At 39.9% G+C, this 24,946-nt stretch overlaps 1 long non-coding RNA gene across 21 annotated transcripts in view; it reads right to left on the bottom strand.

The window, feature by feature from the left end:
- LOC129060000 (uncharacterized) overlaps window positions 1–24,946 on the bottom strand; it is a 1,058,541-nt gene that overhangs the window by 1,015,976 nt on the left and 17,619 nt on the right. For 20 of the 21 annotated variants that reach the window (XR_010140285.1, XR_010140291.1, XR_010140298.1 and 17 more), the window contains exon 1: window positions 8,727–9,242. This is a non-coding gene — a long non-coding RNA (uncharacterized LOC129060000). Of the gene's footprint in view, window positions 1–8,726; window positions 9,243–24,946 lie in introns of those variants that run through there. The other variant, XR_010140292.1, reaches the window with a different exon arrangement.

The following is a 24,946-nucleotide window of genomic DNA, read 5'->3' as shown; positions in this document are numbered from 1 at the left end:
ATAATTAAAATATAGGCAAATGTTATAAATTAGGGACTATGATAAACAGAATAATGACACCCTAAAGAGTTCTACCTCCTCATCCATGGAAACTATGAGTATTTTACCTTAAAGGCAAAAGGGACTTTGCAGGTGTGATTAGGTTAAGGATATTTAGCTGGGGAGATTATTCTGGATTATCCATGTGGATCCAAAGTAATTATAAGTTTTTGAAATTGAAAGAGAGAGGCAAAAGAATGGGCCAGAAAGATCATGTGGAAGAAGGAGGAGGAGAAATCTGAAGTGAGGGAGCAACTGGACTTGCCATTGTGGGCTTTGAAGATGGAGGAACAGGTCTATGAGCCAAGGAATGTGGATGACCTTAAGAAGCTGGAAACATCCCTCAAACAGTAAGCAAGAAAGTGGGGTCTCAGCCCCACCACCACCAGGAACTGAATTCTGCCAGCAACTCAAATGAGCAAGGCAGGTTCTCCCCTAGAACTTCTAGACAGAAACACAGCCTACTGACACCTTGGTTTTAGCCTGATGAGAGCTAAGACTCTGGACCAGACTTCTTACTATAGAACTGTAAGATAACAAATCTGTGTCATTTTAATCTACCACATTTATGGTTATTGCATATGGCAACAATAGGAAACTCATTTAGGGAGTGGGTTGCTTTACATGCCCACCCTAGTTGGGCAGTCTGAGTTACTAAGACAAGTTATGTGAGGGAGGGTTTAGCGTTTACACACCAGCTGTGTATAGGTTAGGGGGTGAGAGCGCAAATACAGGGATCAGGAGTCATTTCCAAGACAACTAGTGAGTGATGCTACTCAAAGAACTACCAAATCCAGTTCTTTATCTTCCTTTTCTCCAACGCTTCTTCATTTCCTTTCCCCACTCTAATTTTCTAACTTATTTAGTAATTTATTTAATAAATCTTGTAAGGCCTTGGAGATCCAAGGAAATAATACACAGTATTATTCTCGAGGAGCTCATAACCTTATAAATGCAACAATGTACCAACAAATTACATTGTACAGCAAAAGACTTCACAAAGTACTTTCACCTGCATTCTCACTTAACCTTTAAGGCCTCTATCTATGAAGGACACTAATTGTACTGTGGACTTTAGTGTGTTGAGGGGGTAGGGGGGGAGGAATTCTGCTCTGCTTAGCTTTAGCTAGTTCAGTATTTAAAGTGTAGACATGGCCACAAATGAGATGTATTTTACCACAAAAGTCAAGAATTCAAAATTAAAATATATTTTAAATGAGATTTGAAATGGATTGAAGAAAATGAAATTAATCTAGAAATGCTATTAGCACTAAGCACTTACTAATCTAAATTCTAAATGAAACTTTTCTATCCTGTAAGCTGCCAATATGCAAAACAGCTTCTAAATTTCTCTAAGATTGGACAGGAGCTGCATTTATTACACACCTGCTGTACAGTAGACACTGTGGCATGCTTTGCTGGCCTTACCTCACTCACCTCAGAACAGTGCCAGCAGTCATTCGTCTCCTAGATAACACTATTGTCATTAAGTGAGGAAATGGATGCTCAGAAAAAGTAAGGGTGCTGACTCAATAAAAGAGAAGTAGTCAAGAAAGAACAGTGATGAACCAATAAAAATGTTATCAGTAGGACAAACTGAGCAAAGAAACAAATCAGTTAAAGGTACACCATATGCTATATTAATACTCTATTACTGGGGTAACAAATTGCCACAAACTTTGTGGCTTAAAATAATACAAATCTGCTGTCTTCCAGTTCTGGATATAAGAAGTCCAATACTGGCAGGTTTGGTTCCTTCTGGAGGCTGCATGGTAAAATTTGTTTCCATCCTTCTGCAGTTTCTAAAGGATGCCTGCTTTCCTTGGCTCATAGTCCCTCCCTCTGTCTTCAAATCCAGCACAGTAGCACCTCCTTTCTCTGACTCTTTCCTGCCTACCTTTTAAAAGACCGTTGTGATTACGTAAGTCCCACCCAGAAAATCCAGAATAATTTCCCATTTCAAAATTCTTAATTATATCTCCTAAGTCCCTTTTGCCATAGAGTATTCCCCCTCTTATTCTCAAGGGAGATAAGACCCCCAGTGAATGTCTGAAACCAAGGATAATAATGAACCCTATATATACTCTGTTTTTTCCTATACATACATACCTATAATAAAATTTAATTTATAAATTAGGCAGAGTAAGAGATTAACAACAATAACTAATGATAAAACAGAATAATTTTAACAATATGCTAGCATCAGTACTATTGCATGTTGGGGACATTATTAAGTAAAATAAGGGTTACTTGACCACAAGCACTGCAATACCCCGACAGTGGATCTGATAATGGAGACAGCTACTAAGTGACTAATGGGCCTGTAGTGTCTACAACATGGGTTCACTGGACAAATGGATGATTCACACCCAGGTGGAACAGAGTAGGACAGTGTGGTATGGTGACAGATTTCATCACATTAATCAGAACAGCATTTAAACTTACAAATTATTTATTTCTGGAGTTTTTCATTTAATATTTTCAGACTGTGATTTACCATGGATAACTGGAGGAGTGAAAAGTAAAACTTCAGATAAGAGAGGATTACTGTATAAGTAACATATTCACAGGCTCTGAGAGTTATGAAGTGGAAATCTTCATGGGAGGGGGACACTGAGTTTACCCCACAAAGGAAGACAGAGTTGAGCTAATAACAAGGAAGTACAGAACAGAAATGGAAATCAGAAGAAACTAGGCTGGGTCAAAAACTTCTTGAAATGCCTAGGCACATCTGAGAGTATTATTGTCTCCAAAATATATTCTATGATACAATATACGCAGTGGTTAGAATTTAGTGAGCTTTCCACGTAGAGGTGAGTAAATGAAGGCTGGTGAAGCAATACATCTATGCTTACTTTTCTTCTTTTTTCTTTTTTTCTTTTGAGATGGAGTCTTGCTCTGTCGCCCAGGCTGGAGTGCAATAGTAGAATCTCAGTCACTGCAACCTCCCCTCCCAGGTTCAAGCGATTCTCCTGCCTCAGCCTCCCGAGTAGCTGGGATTACAGGCACCCACCACCACGCCTGGCTAATTTTTGTATTTTTAGTAGAGACAGGGTTTCTCCATGTTGGCCAGGCTGGTCTCAAACCCCTGACCTCAGGTGATCCACCCACCAATGCCTCCCAAAGTGCTGGGATTACAGGCGTGAGCCACTGCGCCCAGCCACATCTACGCTTACTTTTAAAAGGCAACTCACTGGAGCTGTCACTCTAAAAGGAACAAATCCAGAGGCAGTACCTAAAAAAATCAAGCTAGGTCAAAGATAACGCAAAGTCTCTCTCCAAAGGTAGGGCAAAAGCAGTGCACTCAACAGGCCTAGACACAACTCTCCCAACCATTGGACTCATATAGCCACTCATTAACTGGTTTCAAATTTATCTTAGGCCATTAGTAGAAGATTTTCTACCAAATAATTACCTTAAAAGCTCTAAGTATCTCCTGAGGGAAGAACCCTAGAGCTAGCTGTCTCAGCACCATAAAATAAAATAATCAGGAGAAGTAAGAACCATTGATGGCTCATAAAAGCTTTGAGTTACCCGAATTCTCAAGGCCATGCCATTTATAAGGTCTAAGAGGCTTAGCAGGCTATTGCTATGAAATGTAACTGTAAAAAAAAAAAAAAAGCATCATCCGTGTCCGAGACAGAGGAACTTAGGTTCAGGGGCCAGGCATATGGCACAAGGAAAGGATCCCTCTTCATCTCTCACACTCTATTACCACACGTACCTAACTGGTCTCTTTGTCTTCAGTCTTGCCTCACTGAATTCATCGGCCTCAATGCCAAGGTTATCTTTCTGAGACACACATCTGATCAGCTTGCTTTCCATCTTAATCTCTGATAATCCTCACAATATGTAGAATAAAGCACATACTGTTTGGTGTAACACATGAAGTTCTAAAAGTGAGGCTTTCACCTACCTTTATAATTTTATCTCCTACTTCTCCTTTGCATGTGTTAAACAAACACTTTTGTCCAAATGGATGGCTACTTAAGACACTTCTCACTTTTAACTATCATTGCATATGCCACTCCTTTGGCCTGAACAAAGGACCTATTCATTCAACGTCTATCCAATTCAAATGCCAATCACTCAGCAAAGCCTTCTGAAACTAGTTCAGTAAAGTTTTAAGTTCTCTCTATGCTGTGCTCTCATTGCTAACACAGAGGCATAGAGAAAAAGTTCTCAGTGTATTGCAAACTTGAACCCAAGCCATGCCAATATTACTTTCCAAGAGGTTCCCATCAGGTCAAAGCATAGCAGGGGCCCCTGGGGAAGTTGTTCTCAGTATGTGACACCCATCAGAATCAACTATAAAACTTTGTAAAAGAAAATAAAATTCCAAAGACTAGCCCCAGAATTAAAATCTATGGTTGTAGACCTAGAAGGCTTGCAGGTTTTTAATGGGCTTCACAGTTGGTTTTGATGAAGAGGAGGGAATGAAGATCCTCAACCAGGCTGATGTTAGAACATCACTGGTAACTGGGAGTGTGGACTCAAAAGAAAGTCTAAGCTAGAGATAAGCAGGCAGGCAGGGCCATAGCTATGTAGTTTGGGACCCAGGGCAGCGGAGGGCCATAGTCAAGAAGCCAAGGTGAAAGCTCTTCTATTTGAATCAAGAGAACATCAGAATTGGAGGAAAGCTACGACTCAGTGAGGAACCCATTAAGGTATACTGGGCCTACCTTAGACACACTGAAAAACAAGACAAATTGTAGAACTCACCAAATGGAGGTTTCCCCAACAGCAACATTGCATCACCAGGAAATTTGTCAGAAAAGCATCTTGGGCCCCATCTTAAACATACTGAATAAGAGTCTGCATTGTAAAGACATCCCAGGTGATTCAAAGTCTACATTTATGTTCGAGAAGCACCCAAGCCTAGTTCTGGATGATGCCAATGCTGCTGGTCTCTGGACTGCACCATGAGGAGCAAGAGTCTTGACCAACAACTGAGCCAGGTAGAAGAAATTCAAATATTGCCACTGTGAGTAGTTTGAGGACAAGAATCTCTTTCAATCTACCTTCTTTCGGCCTTAGCAGAAGGCCTTGGAAACTGAAAATATAGTCTATTTGTTGAAAATTGAGGACCTAAAGCTGGTTCAATTCCAACTTCCACTCACCAGCTGTGTCATGCTGTCAAGTTACTTAACTTCTTTTTTTTTTTTCTTTTTTTCAGACGGAGTCTTGCTCTGTCGCCCAGGCTGGAGTGCAGTGGCACGATCTCAGCTCACTGCAAGCTCCACCTCCCAGGTTCACGCCATTCTCCTGCCTCAGCCTCCTGAGTAGCTGGGACTACAGGCACCCACCACCACACCCAGCTAATTTTTTTTGTATTTTTAGTAGAGACGGGGTTTCACTGTGTTAACCAGGATGGTCTTGATCTCCTGGCCTTGTGATCCGCCTGCCTTGGCCTCCCAAAGTGCTGGGATTACAGGCGTGAGCCACCGCGCTCAGCCTACTTAACTTCTTTAGGCTTCAATTTCTCACCTGGAATATGGGGATACTGCCTCTCAAGAATGACAAGAAGTTATCATGTTATTTTTCTTAGCATTATAAGTGCTCAGTAGGTGTTGAAAAAAATAATTAATGGATAGTCTATTTAAAAAAATTTTTTTTGAGACAGAGTCTTGCTCTGTTGCCTAGACTAGAGTACAGTGGCACAATAGGCTCACTGCAGCCTCCACTTCCAGGTTCAAGTGATTCTCCTGCCTCAGCCTCCCGAATGACTGAGACTACAGGTCCACACCACCATGTCTGGCTAATTTTCGTATTTTTAGTAGAGTTGGGGTTTCACCACTTTGGCCAGGTTGGTCTCGAACTCCTGACCTCAAGTGAAACACACATCTGACCAGCTTGCTTTCCATTTGCATGTCAGCCTCCCAAAGTGCTGGGATTACAGCGTGAGCCATCACACCCAGCCGATAGTCAATTATTGATTGATTGATATATAAATTGACTTTTAGTGAGGAAAAGAGCTCCAAAATTCTAGTCGTATAAATGATTTCAATCTGACTCATAAAATCTATAATGAAAAAGATGGCTAAAATCTTAGTAATTAGCAGACATTTCATGCATAAGACTTCTTAGAATATTAATATGCAAGTGTCTCTTAAGTTATGGGTAGAAGAACTCTCTAAAGCATGATGATTGCTAACCTTTTTGGAGTGGTAACACCAAATTGATATTTATGAGACTTCAAAATGCTCTTATTCTCCCCAAAATACCTAAGAAGAATACTTTTTTTCCCCTCATGGCTTATTTTTCATTTAATTAAATTTAAATTGATTTGCTTGAGAATATTTTGACATTTTAGCATTATAGAGTGTTGCAAATCTGGATGGCAATCCCTGCCATAATGAATAACACAGGCTCAAAGAAATACATTTAACTTTATGTAAAATAGCTCCCTTGTTTTTATCTAGTGCTTTATAATCTTCAAAAAACTTTTGTTCCTACCTCATTTATCCCTATAACAACTTTATGGCTGTTTTGTGGCAAAAGCGAGACTAGAACTCAAGTTTCCTAATTCTCAACCATTTCTCTATTTCTTTTTATTTATTTATTTATTTTTAAAACTCTGTTCAGCTACCACCAGCACCACTGCCACCATCCGATTAGACTGCCACATGTTATCTATACATGGATGCTAACCTGTATCCAAACCCAAGTCAAAGCCAGGTCACCTGTTCAGCTGTCTAGTATCCTAATTCTGCTCCAACCAAGCATCATTTCCAAAAAGTATGTTCTAAGTATCACACAGGCAATAGCTTCCTAAACATTTATGAAAAAGTTTTTTTATTTTTTGAAGTAACTTTTTAGTTTTAGAAATTAGAAGTCAAATTTGGAGATGTGACTTATATTTTTTAATTTTGAATTTTTTAAATGTATGGTAAAATGTAACTTTTAGAAATTTGACCCTTCATTATTTACTAAACATTACATTTGTTTACAAGGCTTCTCAACTCAACTTTCTTGTAGATAATGCTGTAACCTATAAAAGGCAGTTTTTACAAAGTATTGCTGTGTATTCCAATGTTGGATACCAATTTTTACTAAGGATTCTAATTCCTGGATTTTGAAAATGAGCACAAATCCTAGACTGATAAATGATAAAGCAGTGACATTTTATTAGTAAATATTAATATTTAAGCTCTCAAAAATACCCCATATAGTCTACCATAACAGCATGTTCTTCTTTTAAAAAAAATCACTTAAAGATTTCAAGTTACTTATTAAACTTCAGAAATGATACTGTGACATGTTTTCTGAAACCTAGTATACATTTTTAAAGTATTGCTAATGGGCTGGGTAATCCATTAAAGTTACATAATTATGACAGAACAACCTTAGCATCATTAAAGAAAAACTGACAACTTGAAACTGACAAGTGTAAGAAATTCCAAAGTTGCACTGACAATTCGGATCTACTTCCTTTCATGCCCAGATTTACTTAATATCTCATTTGATTTTCAAACCTTCCCTCAGAAGCAATTGGAACAAAACCATGAGCAAGCTCAATATCCATTTGGGCATGTAACCCTTTTACAAACACAATTACAGCCAAACACTATTGTAACCTGATTTGCATTTGCACTAACTAAGTTACAAAGCACATTGAGGATGCCTGCTATGCATACTACAGACTTGTTAGGAGGATATATTGCAGGGCTTCTGTGAACACTAATTAAAAAGGTTTTTTCTTTCCCCTCTGGTCCACTGAAATTGTTCAAATGCCTTGCCTGCTACAACTTTGTTCAAAAACAGTTTTCAAACATGTGATCAGAGCTAGGCAACTATTTCAGGTGGCATGATTCTGTTTCCACGGTGGACAAGGCCCTAGAGACAAAGTTTCAGTCTAAACTTCGAGCTTCCTTTCCTTTGTTATTTTGTGTTGCAACCTTAGTATTATCCAACTATGGACTTTTATCTCTGAATATCTAAATCCTGTCTTGTGGAAAACTAATTACTGAACCACTGAGAGCTTCATAATGTCCTGCATTTAAGTCCTGAGCATCATACATAATGCATAGGCAGCAGTCTCTGCACTCTGATTACAGAACACTGTCATTAAGTGAGCAAATTAAAGATGTGAATAATTCACTGGCTGAGCTTATTGTCAGTGCTGCATTGTGAAATTAGAATTTCTAATAAGTACTGCAATTTTTTTAACCCAATTAACACAGAGAACATCTTGAGACTGATTAGTACAATAAAAATTATTACCTTATTCTTTTGCTTCACAACAGCCAAATTAAATACTGTACTTAATTATGCAGCATTCATTCCTTCTCTGCTAAAAAAAAAACCCTATCATTTTAATAAGAGTTCTAATATTTGTATATGAGCTAAAAATACAGCACATGCATCTGTAGCTCACTGTCTTTTTACAAAGTTTTTTTAAGAGTCTGAACATCAGTATTATCACCAGTGGTGGATTAGGATGACACTAGTCTATTCTTAAACCAAATATTTTTCCTACAAAACAAACAGCATACATAGAATTGACAAAGTAACTAACCTCCCCAAATTGACTTGAATCTATTATACCTCTGCTTTTTCTTGGCTTTTTAGATACACATTAACACAGATTTGCCCCCACTATACTGTTTGTGGTTGAGGCTGAAACATATATTTAAGAAAATTAATTGATTAGGAAAAAAGCAAGTATCTGAAACAGTGGGTCTTACCTCAGATGTTCATTTAGCACACAGGGATCTGTGTGACTCCTGCCAGGCAAGTGGGAAAGTCCAGTTTATGCTCGGCATGATGATCCTACGCAGAGAGTGTCTGCTGCCATGTTAAATAAAGAAAATGATCATTTAAACCGGGGCTTTTGTCTCCCAATATTTCCTCCTGCTGCCCCTTTCTCATCAAAGCCCAGAAAGGCAGGCACATCTGGCGGCAGTCCCTGCCCCTGACCGCAGCTGCCTCTGGAGAGCTCCCCCCTTCCTTTCCAGCTCCTCTGCATCCCTTGCTGGGCAACTTCAGCCCCCTAAAATGGGGGAAAGAAACGATGACATTGCAGGCAGAATATGAGATTGTTCAGCCTCTGCAGCCACCTCCTTCCTGTCTAGATATTTTATGGGAAGGGAACGAGAAGGGGGAAACAGCGAAGGTGCTCTGAAAATCAGTCAGACACAATGCAATAGGGAGATGGAGAGGAGGGAAAGGAGAATGAGAAAGAGAGAGAGTGTGTGTGTGTAAGGGGGGTGGCTGTCAGTGCAGATAAATCTGCATATGGAAATTAGGGTTATCCTGGGTACAGTTTTATTTAACTATGATCTACTGTTTTTTTAATTAGACCAAATTTTAGCAAAGGAAAGGAAGAAAGAGTCTTGAAACCAGAGAGCAACTTCTAATTCAATGGACAAAATTTCAGAGCAACTGCAAATAGCAGATCCAAAAGTTGTAGAATAAAGAAAAGCAACAAAAAAAGGACATGTCTCCCCTTGTTTTGTTTAATAAACAAGGAGAAAGACTCCATCCTCACAACCAAAAATTAATAAATAAATTAAATAAAAAGGCAAGTACGATGACAATGGGAAGGAATTAAAGAAAGGAAAAAAAACTCTTTCATGAGCTGCATAAAATTTCCTCTTAAAATGCTACAACAATCAAGATAAAGGGATTTTCAAAAGAATATATATATACCCACATATATACATATATATATAAAATTGGGCTTACATGTGGAAATTAGTAACAATACATTCTGACATTTTAATATTAGAGATGTAGCATATTTTTCCCTTCCTTAGAGCACTCCTGTTTTGTAGCTCTAACCCATGGCAACATATTATGATCACATACCATAATCATTTGAGGAAGTCACAATACCAGCCAACTAGCCTTATGGGATGCTGAGAGTAAAACAATGAGAAAGAATGACTAAAAGACTCCTGGAGGTTGGTTGGTGTGTCTAGCAATGAGTCCTCTACCAGAGGTGCTGCCAGGATAGTGATCTGACCAGAAGGAACTTGAATTAATTCCATAAGCTGTAAGTGGTGAATTTGATGACATAGACGAATATTAATTCACTTGTTAAACATTTATTGAACACCTATCACTGCAAACATTGTGCTAGAAAGCAGACACAAGATGAACACTGCAAGGTTCCTGCTCTCGAGAACCCAGAATTCAATGGGAAAAAAATAAATTTAAAATGAAGTGGTATTGCAGGTTTATAAACAAAGTAGTTGAGATTGTCTTGACTCAAGCAGTGTGGGCACATGTCAGTACCCTTGTAACTTTCCATCCACATGCACAGCTGGAACTTTCAAGACCAGCTCAAGCACCCTACTAAGCAAGTTACTTTGTCCCTTTGAACCTTAGTTTCTTCAGCTGTAAACTGACAATAATACCTGCGTTTTAAGGTTGGAATTATAAGAAATAATTAAAGTAAAACATTACCTTATGTCTGGCTTGTGATAATTGCTCAATAAAACTGAGAATTGCAAATCAATTCTCAGTTCAAATGGCACCTCCTCTGGCAAACCTCCTCTGAATCCTTCAGCAATATCTGCTGACAGGTTCAGAAGCTTCTTCTGGAATGCTCCCACTGCTCTCCATTATATTATCTTAATGTAATTTTCAGCAGGTCTATCTCTATAGCAGTGGTTCTCAACTTGGGGCCATTTTGCCCTCCAGGAGACACTTGACAATGTCTGGAAACATCACTGATTTTCATGACTACAGGAGAAAGGTTGCGACTGGCATGTAATAAGCAGAGGCCAAGGATACTGTTAAACACCCTACAAATTTTGGCTTCTAATAAAAGGAACTTGGGGGACCTTAGACAAAAGGCTGACTCTAGGACTGGGGCAGAAAATATACAAAGTGGGCCTGGAGTATCTTGCAGTGCTAGGAAATAGGAAGTGCTCAGAAAACAAAACAAAACCCACATTGTTAGGGGTATGTCAAAGGGACACAGGAACCATCAGAAAGAGCTCTCGATGTCTAAAACTAGAACTATTTAAACAACAAAATACACAAAGTAGTATTGGGTTATAACTCAAAGTATAGTATAAATACCATGAGTCTATATTAATGTAAGTAAATTATTGAAAAATAACTAATCAGAGGAGAAGAAACAAATCTTCCTTGCCAAATAATTCCAAATGATTTATATAAATAACCTCCCTTAAGGAGAGGGAGTATAATTCTCCACTCCTAAAGTGTGGGCTGATTACTGACTTCCACAGTAGAAGGTGGGAGGGGAGTTTCATGGGGGAGTTTCATGGGGGAGTAACTTTACAGAGGAAACCTGGCAAACACTACCTCAGCCAGCTAATGAAAAGGTACATCAACAATGGTAAGTCATGTTGATAATGTGTGTGCTCTAACCCCAATCTAATCATGAGAAAAGCATCAGATAAATTCCAATTGAGGGGCATTTGATACAACATTTGACCAGGCTTCTCAGAACTGCCAAGGAGCCAGGTGTGGTGGTTCATGCCTGTAATCTCAGCACTTTGGGAGGCCGAGGCAGGAGGATCACTTGAGCCCAGGAGTTCAAGACCTACCTGGGCAACATGGCAAAACTCTGTCTGTACACAAAATATGAAACTTAGTGAGGCATGGTTGCTCTCATTGCTGCTTATTTGGGAGGCTGAGATGGGAAAATCACTTGAGGCCAGGAGGTCGAGGCTGCAGTAAGCTGTGATCACACCACTGCACTACAGCCTAGGTGATAGAGCAAGACTCTGTCTCTAAAAAAAAACAAAACCTGCCCGGATGCGGTGGCTCATGGCTGTAATCCCAGCACTTTGGGAGGCCCCTCGGCCTCATGGGCAGATCATGAGGTCAAGAGATTGAGACCATCCTGGCCAACATGCCAAAACCCTGTTTCTACCAAAAACACAAAAATTAGCTGGGTGTGGTGGCGCGCACCTGTAGTCCCAGCTACTCAGGAGGCTGAGGCAGGAGAATTGCTTGAACCCAGGAGCTGGAGGTTGCAGTGAGCCGAGATCCACCACCACACTCCAGCCTGACTCCGTCTCAAAAAAAAAAAAACAAAAACCTGTCAAGGCCATCAAAAACAAAGTGTAAGAAATTATCATAGCCAAGAGGAGTCTAAGGAGATATGTACACTAAATGTAATGTATGGGACCCTTGAACAGAAAAAGGACTTTAGGTTAAAACTCAGGAAATATGAGTAAAGTATAGACTGTAGTTAATAATAATATGTCAATTGATCAGTTCTTTAATTGTAATATATGTATCATATTAATGTAAGATGTTAATAATAGGGGAAACTGGGTGTAGGGTATATGTGAACTGTACTATCTTTGCAATGTTTTCATAAATCTAAAACTACTCTAAAAATAAAATGTATTTAATAAAAAGAGTCAGTAGTGCAAAAGTTAAAAACCCCTGCCCTATACAATACTATAAGCTTCTTAAAGGCAGAGTCTTTGTGGTTTTATTGTATATATGTATAGGCTCACTTTGGTCATTAGTCCTCAAAGATGGCCCTCCGATGAACCATGCCTCTCAGAATGCATACTTTTGTGCATTCCCTGCCACTTGAATCTGGCTTGCTCCTGTGTGACTTGCTTTTGACTAACAGAGTGCAGTAGAAGTGACACTGTGTGACTCCTGAGCCAAGGTAAGAAGTCTTGTAGTTTCCACCTAGGTCTCATTCTGGGAAAGCCAGCCATCATGTAAGAAGTGTGAACACATTGAAATCTCCATACTATTAAAGAGCCAAGCTACCACATGGAGAAAACTATGGAGAGGAGAGACAAAGAGAAAGGGAGGGAGGGAGAGAGAGAGAGGAGAGAGAGAGAAATCGATCCAGCTAGTCCTCAGCTGCTGTTCCATCACTCTATTCCACCTAAACATGTGAGTGAAGAAACCACATTTGACATCCAGCACAGTGAAGCATACAGATGACTTTAGCTCCAGGCCCTCTTTCCCTGCAATAGTATGAGAGAGACAAGCAAGAACTACTCAGATGAGCCCAATTTACCCACCAGATCGTAATAAAACATAGCAAATGGTTGGTTTAAGACACTAGGTGGAGAGGTGGTTTGTTACGGAGTAACAGATAACTGGAAAACTCACTCAGTGCCTTTTACTTGTTAGGTATTCCCCCAAAACAACAAAGGGGCTTCTGTACTGTAGGGAAAAAGTAATGGTGGAATTTCTTATAACGTTTTAGACCACTTCCATTAAAAAATTCTACTAGTTGCTAAATTCAGTAAGATAATGGTTTTTGCAGTTGGGTATAATAAAGATAACAAAAAAGATATGTGCCTAATATATAACACAGTGAGCCTGAGTGGCAGTGGAAGGAGGGAAGAGTAGGTGGAAACAAAACAGATTAGCTCTGGGTTATTTTGGCTATATTAAAATATGTATTTTCTACTTTAATATATTCACAATGATTTTCAGATTAATTGAATGCTAGGCACCAGTCTTTAGACCCTTTACATAGTATCAGCCTCACAAAAATTGGATGAAGTGAATACTACTTTAACAGATACGAAAACTGTGTCTCAGTGTGACTAAATTACTTGCCCATCCAACTAGTCCGTGTGATCAAGATTTGAACCTTGGCGATCTGATTCCAGAGCCCAGTTTCTTAGCACAGCATAGCAGAAAAGACAAACATAAATAAAACAATCATACAAAAATGTGTATAATTATAAACTGTGATAAGCACCACAGAGCAAAGTTCAGGATCCCATGATTATAGATGCCTGACCCAGTCTGGGAGTTTGGGAAGGCTATTAAGAGGTACAGTTTGAGGGAGACACCTGGGTTAATAGGACCAGATGCTAGGTTGATAACTGGCCCATGAACCAGAAAAGGGCAGAGGTGAGAATGAGCATATGATTGACTGTTGGTCAAGTGCGTTTCTGACAACTGAGATTTGTAAGGCCCCCAGATATGACTTTTCTGGGAGTTACCAGTTTGGTGAAAATGGAGTGTCACAATCTGGAGGAGTCAGTAGAGAGCCACTAGGGGAGAAGAAAAGAGAACTTAGTTATGCTTCCTTTTATTTAGAAAAAAATCTTCAAAAGTTGTCCAAGCTGGTGATCTCCATTTACCCTCTTCCTATCCCTCCTTGACACACTCCTTCAAGCTTCTGCCCCTGTCATTCCTTGAAAATGCTTAGCCACCAATGACTTTTGTATTGTCAAATCTATTGGTCAATTCTCAGTCATCATTTTTTCAAGCTATCAGCAGTATTTGACAGAGCTGATCATTCCTTCTTGAAACAATTTCTATGATTGGTTGACTGACAGGGTTGATTGATTTAGAGACAGGGTTTCACTCTGTCACCCAGGTTGGGGTGCAGTGGTGCGATCATAGCTCACTGCAGTCTCAATCTCCTGGGCTCAAGGGATCCTCCCGCCTCAGCCTCCTGAGTAGCTGGCATTGTAGGTATGCACCACCCTGCCCATATATTTTTAAAATGTTTCTTAGAGATTGGGTCTCACTTTGTTGCCCAGGCTGTTTTCAAACTCCTGGGTTGAAGTGATTCTCCTACCTTGGCCTCTCAAAGTGTTAGAATTACAGGCGTGAGCCACCATGCCCAGCCTAGTTTCTATGTTTGGCTTCCCACACACAACACTGTCTTGATTTACCTCCTACTCCGCAGGCAAGTCCTCTCTTTTTCTTCTTTTTTGAGACAGGGTCTTGCTCTGTTGTCGAGGCTGGAGCACAGTAGCATTATCATAGCTCACTGCAGCGTCACTCTCCCAGGCTCAAACAATTCTCCTGGCTCAGCCTTTTAAGTAGCTGGGACTACCGGCACATGCCACCACACTCAGCTAATTTTTATTTTTATTTTTATTTTTTGTAGAAATGAAGTCTCATCATGTTGCACAGGCTGGTCTCGAACTCCTGGGTTCAAGCAATCCTCCCTCCTCAGCCTCCCAAAGTGTTGGGATTACAGATGTGAGCCACCATGCTGGGCCAACTTTTTTTTCTTTACTGGTGTCTTCTCTCATTTCTGAGCTCCAAATGATGAAATACCCCAAGACTTAGACCCTGAACTGATTGTCTTTTCCATCCATCCTCTCTCCTTACATGATCTCAAACAGTACCGTGGCTTCAAATACCATCAATGTGCTAATAATTCCCAATTGCATATCTCTATCTAGACCTGACTTCTACCCTGAACTGAAGACTGTATCCAATTGCCTGCTGATATATCCATTTGGATAGATAAGAGTGCAGATTCTGGAGCTAGGCTCCCTAGATTTAGATCCTAACTTTGCATTCGGGCAAGGGATATGTGACTTCTCTTTGCCTAGTTTCCTCAATCAAAATGGCTCAATATTATTACTCTATCTCAGATGATTGCTTAAACAAGCTAATAGATTTAAAGCATGTCTTATAACCATGTCTGGTCTTTAGACACATGGCGTGTTGTTAGCTACAGATAGGCATCCCAAAACAGAGCTATTGCGTCTTCTCCCCAACCCCACACAGAAATTGTGACTCTTCATCTCAGTAAATGGTATCTCCAGCCACCCGGCTGTTTAATCCAAAAACTTACTGATAAAAAAAAATGTAACTCGTCTCTCACACAACTCACAATTTTCCCATCAGCAAATCCTGTCAGCACTACCTTAAATACATCTAGACTATATTCATCATTTTTGCTTTTGTCTAGACTACTAAATTTTCTCACCTAGAGTATTCCAAGAGCCTACTAATTCTTGCCCCACATCCAGACTCACCCCATAGGGTCTATTCTTCCCACTGCGGTAAGAGTGATTTGCTAAGAATTTAGTTGTTTTGCCCCTCTGCCCAAAACCTTCTAACATTTTCCTACTGTGCTCAGAGTAAAAACCAGAGTAATTATGGCCAGGATGATCTGGCCTTCTTCATGACATGTCCACTCATGGTCCCATCGTTTACCACCCTCTCCCCTTTATACTTCACACAGGAAATCTTGCTGTTGCTCAAAGATGCCACCCATACTCTGCAGAGATCAGCTTGGCTTTCTCCCAAACTTCCATCAGGTCTCAGCTTAAATGCCACCTTATCAGCAAGGCTTCCCTGGGCCTTCTTATACAAAGTATCATACCTGCCAAGGTATTATCTAACCCCCACTTTATTTTCAAAAGAGTACCCATCACCCCTATTTCGTATTTGTTTGTTTTGCCTCCTTGCCCCTAGACCATAAACACCATGTGGGCAAGGCCTCGTTTTATTCACTACTCCATCTCCAGCACTTACAATACTTGGGATGTAGTGGCTAATCAAAATATATTTGTTGAATGAATGCATACAGGTAGTTTTTTTCTGAGTAAATTATTGATATTGTTTGGATTTGTGTCCCTGCCCAAATCTCATGTAGAATTGTAATCCTTAATGTTGGAGGTGGGGCTTGGTGGGAGGTGATTGGATCATGCAGGCAGATTTTCCCCTTGCTATTCTCATGATAGTAAGTGAATTACCGTGAGATCTGGTTGTTTATTTATTTATTTATTGAGACATTCATTTATTTATTTTTGAGTCTTACTCTGTGGCCCAGGCTGGAATGCAGTGGCACAGTCTTGGCTCACTGCAACCTCTGCCTCCTGGGTTCAAGTGATTCTCCTGCCTCAGTCTCCCAAGTAGCTGGGATTACAGGCAGGCACCATCACCCCCAGCTAATTTTTTTGTATGATTTTTAGTAGAGATGGGGTTTCACCATGTTACCCAGGCTGGTTTTCAATTCCTTGCCTCAAGTGATCTGCCCACTTCAGCCTCCCAACGTGCTGGGATTACAAGCTTGAGCCACTGCACCGGGCCAAAATCTGGTTGTTTAAAAGTGTGTGGCACCTCTTCCCCTCTCTCTCCTCCTTGTGCTCCTGCCATGTAAGATGTGGCTCCTTTGTCTTCACCTTCTGCCATGATTGTAAGTCTCCTGAGGCCTCCCCACCCATGCTTCCTGTACAGCCTGCAGAACTGTGAGCCAACTAAACCTGTTTTCTTCATAAATTACCCATTCTCTGGTAGTTCTTTATATCAGTGCAAGAATGGACTAATATAATTGTTCATTCCAAGATCGCCAGAAATCTGTTTTTTCCTAATCAATCCACATGCTCCCACCCTTTCCCAAATTTACTATACAATTTTTTTCTTGCTATGCTCCCCATTTAAGATAAGATCTGGCCATAGTGATAGCATACTGGATTATGCCTTCTTAGAGCTATTTCATATGTGTACAATCTCAACCATCTCTTTCTTTTCAAAACAATAAGAAAATCATAGTTATCCAAGTCACATTTTCTCTGTAACATTGGTTTTCTATTTAGGGCTAGAAATATAATGTCTTAGTTCAGAGAGTTTAAGGAAAATGAAATAATTATTATAAAAACACATGATTATTTCCTTGAATAAATGATAACAATGTTGATAGGCCACAAAAGGTAGTGGAACTAGTGACACGGTTTGGCTGTGTCCCCACCCAAATCTCATCTTGAATTGTAGCTCCCATAATTTCCACGCTTTGTGGGAAAGCCCTGGTGGGAGACAATTGAATCATGGTTTTCCTCATGATGTTCTCGTGGTAGTAAGTAAGTCTCGCAGGATCTAATGGTTTTATAAGGGGGATCCCCTTTCACTTGGTTCTCATTTTCTCTTGCCTGCTGCCATGTAAGACACGTTTTTGTTCCTACTTTGCCTTCTGCCATGATTGTGAGGCCTCCCCAGCCATGTGGAACTGTGAGCCCATTAGACCTCTTTTTCTTTCTTTCTTTATTTTTTTTGAGATGGAGTCTTCCTCTATTGCCCAGGCTGGAGTGCAGTGGCACGATACAGGCTCACTGCAACCTCTGCCTCTTGGTTTCAAGCAATTCTCCTGCCTCAGCCTCCCATGTACCTGGGATTACAGGCATGCACTACCATGCCCAGCTAATTTTTTGTGGTTTTAGTAGAGATGGGGTTTCACCATGTTGGCCAGGCTGGTCTCAAACTCCTGACCTCAGGTGATCCACCTGCCTTGGCCTCCCAAAGTGCTGGGATTACAGGAATGAGCCACTGCGCCCAGACTAAACCTGTTTTTCTATATTAATTACCCAGTCTTGGGTATGTCTTTATTAGCAATGTGAGAATAGACTAGTACAACTAGGAAATTTAAAAGCCTTTAGGAACAACTCAGCGCTTCTCTCAGTTTATTTTTTGCTTATTCTCCACCTAATTCTCATTATGTTTAATTCTCTCCTTTTCTCTGACCACTTGGTTTTTTTATTTGCACTTTTCTGTGCTTTTTTTTCCTCCTCTTTATGCTAAATGGTTTACTCTACTTATTTTATTTATTTATTTTTTTAAGAGATGAGGTCTCACTCTGTCACCCAGGCTGGAGCACAGTGGCACAATCATAGCTGTTCACTGCAGCCTTGAACTCTTGGGTTTAAGCAATTCTCCCACCCCAGTCTCCAGAGAAGCTGGGACTACAGGTATGCACATCACCACAATCAGTTAATTTTTTTGTTTTTTTTTTTGGTGGAGATAGGGTCTTGCTATGCTGCCTAGGCTAGTCTCAAACTCCTGGCCTCAAGCAATCCAACTGCCTCTGCCTCCCAAAGTGCAGGGATTATAGACATTAGCCACAGTGACCAGTTCTCTACTTACTGCTATGTGTGGTAGAAGGTGGCTGTACTACAGCTCCTTAAGCAGAATAACATCAGATCAAGTGTACAGTCCAGAATAAGCTAGCCCCTTCAGTTCCCAGTATAAATCTTCAGGAGACAGAATCCTTCAGTTGGCCAGGGAGACTGGGTCTTTACTATCTACATGGCTGCCAAGGGCCTGGCCTTCTGGGAAGTGTGTATTGGGAGGAGGATTCTTAAAGAAAGAGAGAAAGTTGTGATGAGCTGAGCAGACACCCACCAAAGGTTTCTACTGCAGCTAGAAATCAGACATAAATCATCTGAAATCTGTGAAAGCTGACATTAACTATAAGTTTTAGGATAAGGAGGATTCTTCTTTTCTTTGGTAGGTTGGTTTGGTCATTTCTAATGTTCCAACAGTACAAACACGTACAGCGTTTTAAAAAGGTATGCCTTCATTCCCATCTTCCACAATTTTAACTAGTAGCTAGTTCTGCGTGTAATCTCTGTGTAACCTTACACATATAACTTTTGTTGTGATACATAAATGGGTTCATATCACATATATTAAACTGCAACTTAAAATACACCTTAGAAAAAAGTCACAGCAAGGTGGTATTACCTCTAATAAATGAAGAGACAGAAGTTAAATAACAGATGGCTTCCTGTGGTAGTAGCTACTGACCTCTTGATTAGTCTTTGCATCCTCCTATCCAACAATTTTGACAATTATGTTTGATAGGCTTACCTATGGTAAAGTGCTGGCCAAAATGGAGTAACCCCACTAGAGTCTATCTTACCCATCAATTATAACTAAAAACTCTGGATAATTTAAAAAAACAAACAAAAAAACCAAATAGCTGAGGATTTTGGAGCTTACAGAATACCAAATTGGTAGGGAAAGTCAAAATTAAAAGGATGACTGGTATGGTGATAATGAGTTTTCTATAATTTCCTCTATCTCCCAGTTTTGACTCAGGGTAGATTGAATTGGGGAACTCCACTGTCAGCATGCACAACAAAATCTCCATGAGAAACCCTTCTTTCTTGCTGGAGGACCAGGAAAAGGGACCTTTTCAAGCAGGAGAGTGTTGAGAAAAACCCTCATTTTGTTTTCTCTTTTTTTCTCTCCCAGCCTTTCCCCAAGGCCAGGCATAGTCATGGTGCTGCATTAACTGATGGAGGTGGAGTGGGCACCTAAAACTTAGAAAAAACCATCTTAGTATAGAAGGAGTAGAAAAAGATGCCTTTGTTGCACAGTGTGTGTTGTGGGGAAAGATCTCCGTGTTTTTGTTTTTGTTTTTGTCTTTGTCTTTTCCTCTTTACTTTCATCACTTTTTCTGGAGAGAAGCCTTATCACAAGAAACTAAGTGGCAATTCAAGAGGACTTCACCTGAAAGAACCCTGTATTTCTATTCAGAAGAACTAGAAGAGTCCCTAGGAGCCAGAGAGTTGGGGAAAATCCTGGTGTGGATAGAGCTGGAAGAGATCACCCATTTCTGCATATGAATCAACACAAGTCCCTGGCTCACCCCCAAGTTATGCATGCGTGAAACATAACCAAAGAAGCATAGCAAAAGCTTTAATAAACCACTGCCCAAGCCTCAAACTAACACTTAAGTGGCATATGTGAGGGAGAGACCCAAAGAACATAACAAATGCTTTGAAAACTGAAAAGACATAGATATTCACCAAAAGAAAGTGAAACAAAACTAACAACCTGAAGCTAACTAGACCGATTAATTCCTAAAACAACCCTTCTCTCCATCCCCTGCCTCCCCCTAAAAAACATAATTGGAAGGATTTTAACAAGGTTTTACAACACAAATTGAAAATGCAGAGGATGTAATCCAAAATTACCAGACACATAATAAACCAGCAAATCGAACCAAATCTTGAAGGAGAATACAATCAACAGATGCCAACCCTGGAATGATCATATATTAGGATTATCACACATAGGTATTAAAGCAGTTATTATAACCATCCTCCAAGAGGTAAAAGTGACCACTCTTGAAATAAATAGCAAGATAGAAGTTCTCTGCAGAAAAATAGAAAGTAAAAAAGAACCAATGAGAAATTTTAGAACCAAAAAACACCATATCTAAAATAAGTTCACAAGATGAGAGCAGTAGCAGAATGGGGATGACAAGGGGGATGTTAGTGAACTTGAAGGTTAATCAATAAAAATTGTACAATCTGAACAAGAGAAAAAAGATTGAAAAAAGTAAATGGAGCCCCATGGACCTGTGGGACAATATCAAAAGGCTTAACACTCATGTAATTGGATTTCCTGAAGAAAATAAGAAAGAGATAAGAAGTGCAGAAAAATATTTAAAGAAGAAATGTCTTAAAAATGTCTCAAATTTTGTGAAAGACATAAATTTACAGAATCAGGAAGGCCAATGAACCTCAAACAGGACAAATTAAAGGAAACTACGACTACACTCAACCTTATAAAACTGTTGGAAGCCAGCTGGGTGCGGTGGCTCATGCCTGTAATCCCAGCACTTTGGGAGGCCAAGGTAGGTGGATCATCTGAGGTCGGGAGTTCAAGACAACACTGACCAACATGGCGAAACTCTATCTCTACTAAAAAAAAAAAACAAAAAAATTAGCTGGGCATGGTGGCACATGCCTGTAATCCAGCTACTTGGGAAACTGAGTCAGGAGAATCATTTGAACCCGGGAGCTGGGGGTTGTGGGGAGCCGAGATGGTACCATTGCACTCCAGCCTGGGCAACAAGAACGAAACTCCATCTCAAAAAAATAAATAAATAATAAAACTGTTGGAAGCCAAAGATTAAAAAAAAAATATTAAAAGCCACTAGAGAAAATGACACATTACACTAAGGGAACAATTTTTTTAAATGGCTGCAGATTCTTATGAGAAAACATTGAGGCTACAATATGGTAGAACACCATGTTTTAAATGCTGAAAGAAAATAATTGTCAACCCAGAATAACGTATCTTCTGAAAATACCCTTCAGGAATGCAGTTGAATAGAGACATCATTAGATTAAGGAAAACTAAGCATTTATTGCCAGCATGCTTAGTCCAAAAGAAATGCTAAAGAAAATTCTTCAGGCAGGCAGCAGGTAAATGATACCAGAGGGAAATCTGGAACTTCAGAAATAAAGGAAGAGTAACCTATACAGTAAATATTTGGGAAAATATAACAGACAATTTATCTAATAGTATTTATGACTTGAAATGAAAAATTATGATGTTTGGGTAACTTTTCAATGTAGGTGGTATAATAATATGATGATTATAAAAGGGGGAGGGTAAAGGGATCTGTATGGCAGTAAGATTATATTTTATTTGAGGTGATAAAAGCTCATATTCTGAGAGATTAAGCATGTATATTGTGATCTCTGGATAAATCACTATAAATATCCTACAAAGGAATATGGCCAGAAAGCTAGCCGATAAATTAAAATGGAATACTAAAAAGTAGTATTAGACTACAAAATAATCTAAAAGAATACAAAAAAGAGGAAACATGGGAACAACAACAACAAAAACCCAGAGAGCTGTTAACAAAAGATAGTTGCTGTAGAGGACAAAAAAGAAGAGCTTTTTTCCTATAAAGGGTTATATCCTGTGGGTTCAGAAACAAAGCCTCTAGCCAAAACAAACAAACAAAAAGTACATGCTTCAAAGACGAAGGAGAGAAGTTGGGATTTATGTCTCAGGGGGTTCAGTATAACATACACATTTTGCAGGTTATAGGGGAATCTCTGAATATTTATGGAGGTAATCAAATGCATGCTCAATGAGTAAACATATATTAATATTTTATATCCATTCCACGTTCACTTTGGGACACTGATTTCACATTAACATTAAGTGCAATTGGGTTCTTTATGTCAAAAGGTAAGCATAGGGCACAAAGGCATCTTGTGCAGTTTCTGTGGTCTGGCCAGAAACAGTCTGTAGTTGGTGGTCATTTATCAGGAAGAAATGCTTCATAATGCTGGTCAGCTGTCATGGTGAAGCCACGAAGATGGAAGGGAGTTTGGCCACAACATCAGGTGGTCTGCTGAGGTTGGAGGAGAAATCTCCCAGACATTTTTTTCAGGAACTAGCTTCTGTTTAGTTATAGGAATGAAAGTCTCGTGGTACTTAGTAAGGAAAGTGAATACTGAAGCGTGACTGACCTCTTGCTTTGTTAAAGCTGTAGACTCTGATTTTAAAGTTTTCAGGGGGGTCTTTTTGCCACAAGGAGTCCATTTTGTTTTGCCTAGGGGCCTACTTTTATTTTATTTTACAGGGCAAACAGAAAAATAATAAAAGGGTAGACCTAAATGCAATCATATCAATAATTACATTAAATTAAAATGTAACCACCAATGAAAAGACAGACTGTCGGATTGAACACACCACTGAAAAGACAGACTGCTGGATTGAATAAAAAAGCAAAATTGGCCTGGCGCAGTGGCTCACGCCTGTAAACCCAGCACTTTGGGAGGCCGAGGTGGGTGGATCACAAGGTCAGGAGTTGGAGACCAGCTGAAACCCCGTCTCTACTAAAAATACAAAAATTAGCTGGGCGTGGTGGCGCGTGCCTGTAATCGCAGCTTAAAAGCAAAAAAAATAGCCGAGAGTCATGGCGTGCGCCTGTAGTCCCAGCTTCTCGGGAGGCTGAGCCAGGAGAATTGCTTGAACCCAGGAGGCAGTGGGCCGAGATTGCACCACTGTACTCCAGCCTGGGCGATAGAGCGAGACTCCGTTTAAAAGAAAAAAAAAAAAATCTCGCCGGGCGGGGTGGTTCACGCCTGTAATCCCAGCACTTTGGGAGGCCCAGGCAGGCGGATCATGAGGTCAGGAGATCGAGACCATCCTGGCCAACATGGTGAAACCCCATCCCTACTAAAAATACAAAAATTACCCGGGCATGGTGGTGTGCTCCTGTAGTCCCAGCTACTCGGGAGGCTGAGGCAGGAGAACCGCTTGAACCTGGGAGGCGGAGGTTGCAGTGAACCGAGATCGCGCCACTGCACTCCAGCCTGGGTGATAGAGCAGGACTGTCTCCAAAAAAAAAAAAAAAAAAAATTAAAAAAAAATAAAAGAACTGAAATCATACAAAGTATGTTCTTGGACCATAATGAGATGAATAAGAATCAATGACAGAAAAATATTTGAAAAAGCCCCAAATATTTGAAACTCAAGCAACACACTACTAAATACAGTAAGTCCTCATTTAATATCATCATTAGGTTCTTGGAAACTGCAACTTTGAGCTAAACGACCTACAAAAAGAAACAATTTTACTACAGGCTAATTGATAAAAACAAGAGTTAAGTTCTCACAGCATATTTCTGGTCACAAAAGCATTACCAATCTTCTAAATAAATGCCAAAACACTTCTAATATTAAACATTGAAATAAATGTGAACTATACATACAGTTAACAAAGATTAGTAAAAACAAATAAGACAATTATTTACTTGCTTATTCCAGTTCAGGGCTGCGGGCGTTTGGAGCCTATCCAGGCAGCTCAGAGGCCAAGGAAAGAACCTGACCTGAACAAGATGGCATCCCATTGCAGAGTGCACACACACACACACACACACACACACTTGCTCACTCACACTGCGACCACGTAGACAGACATGTCAACTCACTCAATGTTCACATCTTGGATGTGGGAAGAAACCAGAGTACCCAGAGAAAGCCCATGCAGATGTGGGGAAAATGTGTAAATTCCAAACAGACAGCGGCCCTGGCTGGGAATTTTTTTTTTTTTTTCCTCATCCATGTTATAATAAAATGATGTTGAGAAAAACAATGTTATTCAAAGACCTGCTATAACCCATGGGTCAGAAAGAAAGTCTCAAGGAAAATTAGAAAATATTTTTAATTAAGTGAATATGAATATACAACATAACAAAATTTGTGCAATACAACTAAATAATTGCTTAAAGGAAAATCAATAGCATTAAATGCATTTTTTTTTTGAGATGGAGTCTCACTCTGTTGCCTGGGCTGGAGTGCAATGGCGCGATTTCGGCTCACTGCAACTTCAGCCTCCCAGGTTCAGCAATTCTCCTGCCTCAGCCTCCTGAGTAACTGGGATTACAGGCACACGCCGTCATGCCCGGCTAATTTTTGTATTTTTAGTAGAGACAGGGTTTCACCATGTTGGCCAGGCTGGTCTCGAACTCCTGACCTCAGGTGATCTGCCCGCCTCAGCCTCCCAAAGTGCTGGGAATACAGGCGTGAGCCACCGTGCCTGACCAGGCCTTTATTAGAAAAGAAAAAAAGTCTCAAATCAACAATGTAGCTTCTTCCTTAAAAAACTAGAAATAGAAGAGAAAATTAAAGATAAAGCAAACAGAAAGAA

This window comes from Pongo abelii, chromosome 5 (genome assembly GCF_028885655.2).
Source record: "Pongo abelii isolate AG06213 chromosome 5, NHGRI_mPonAbe1-v2.0_pri, whole genome shotgun sequence".
NCBI classification, from domain to species: Eukaryota; Metazoa; Chordata; class Mammalia; order Primates; family Hominidae; genus Pongo; species Pongo abelii.
The sequence above is the reverse complement of the archived record's forward strand: the minus strand, read 5'-3'. Positions and strand labels throughout refer to the sequence as shown.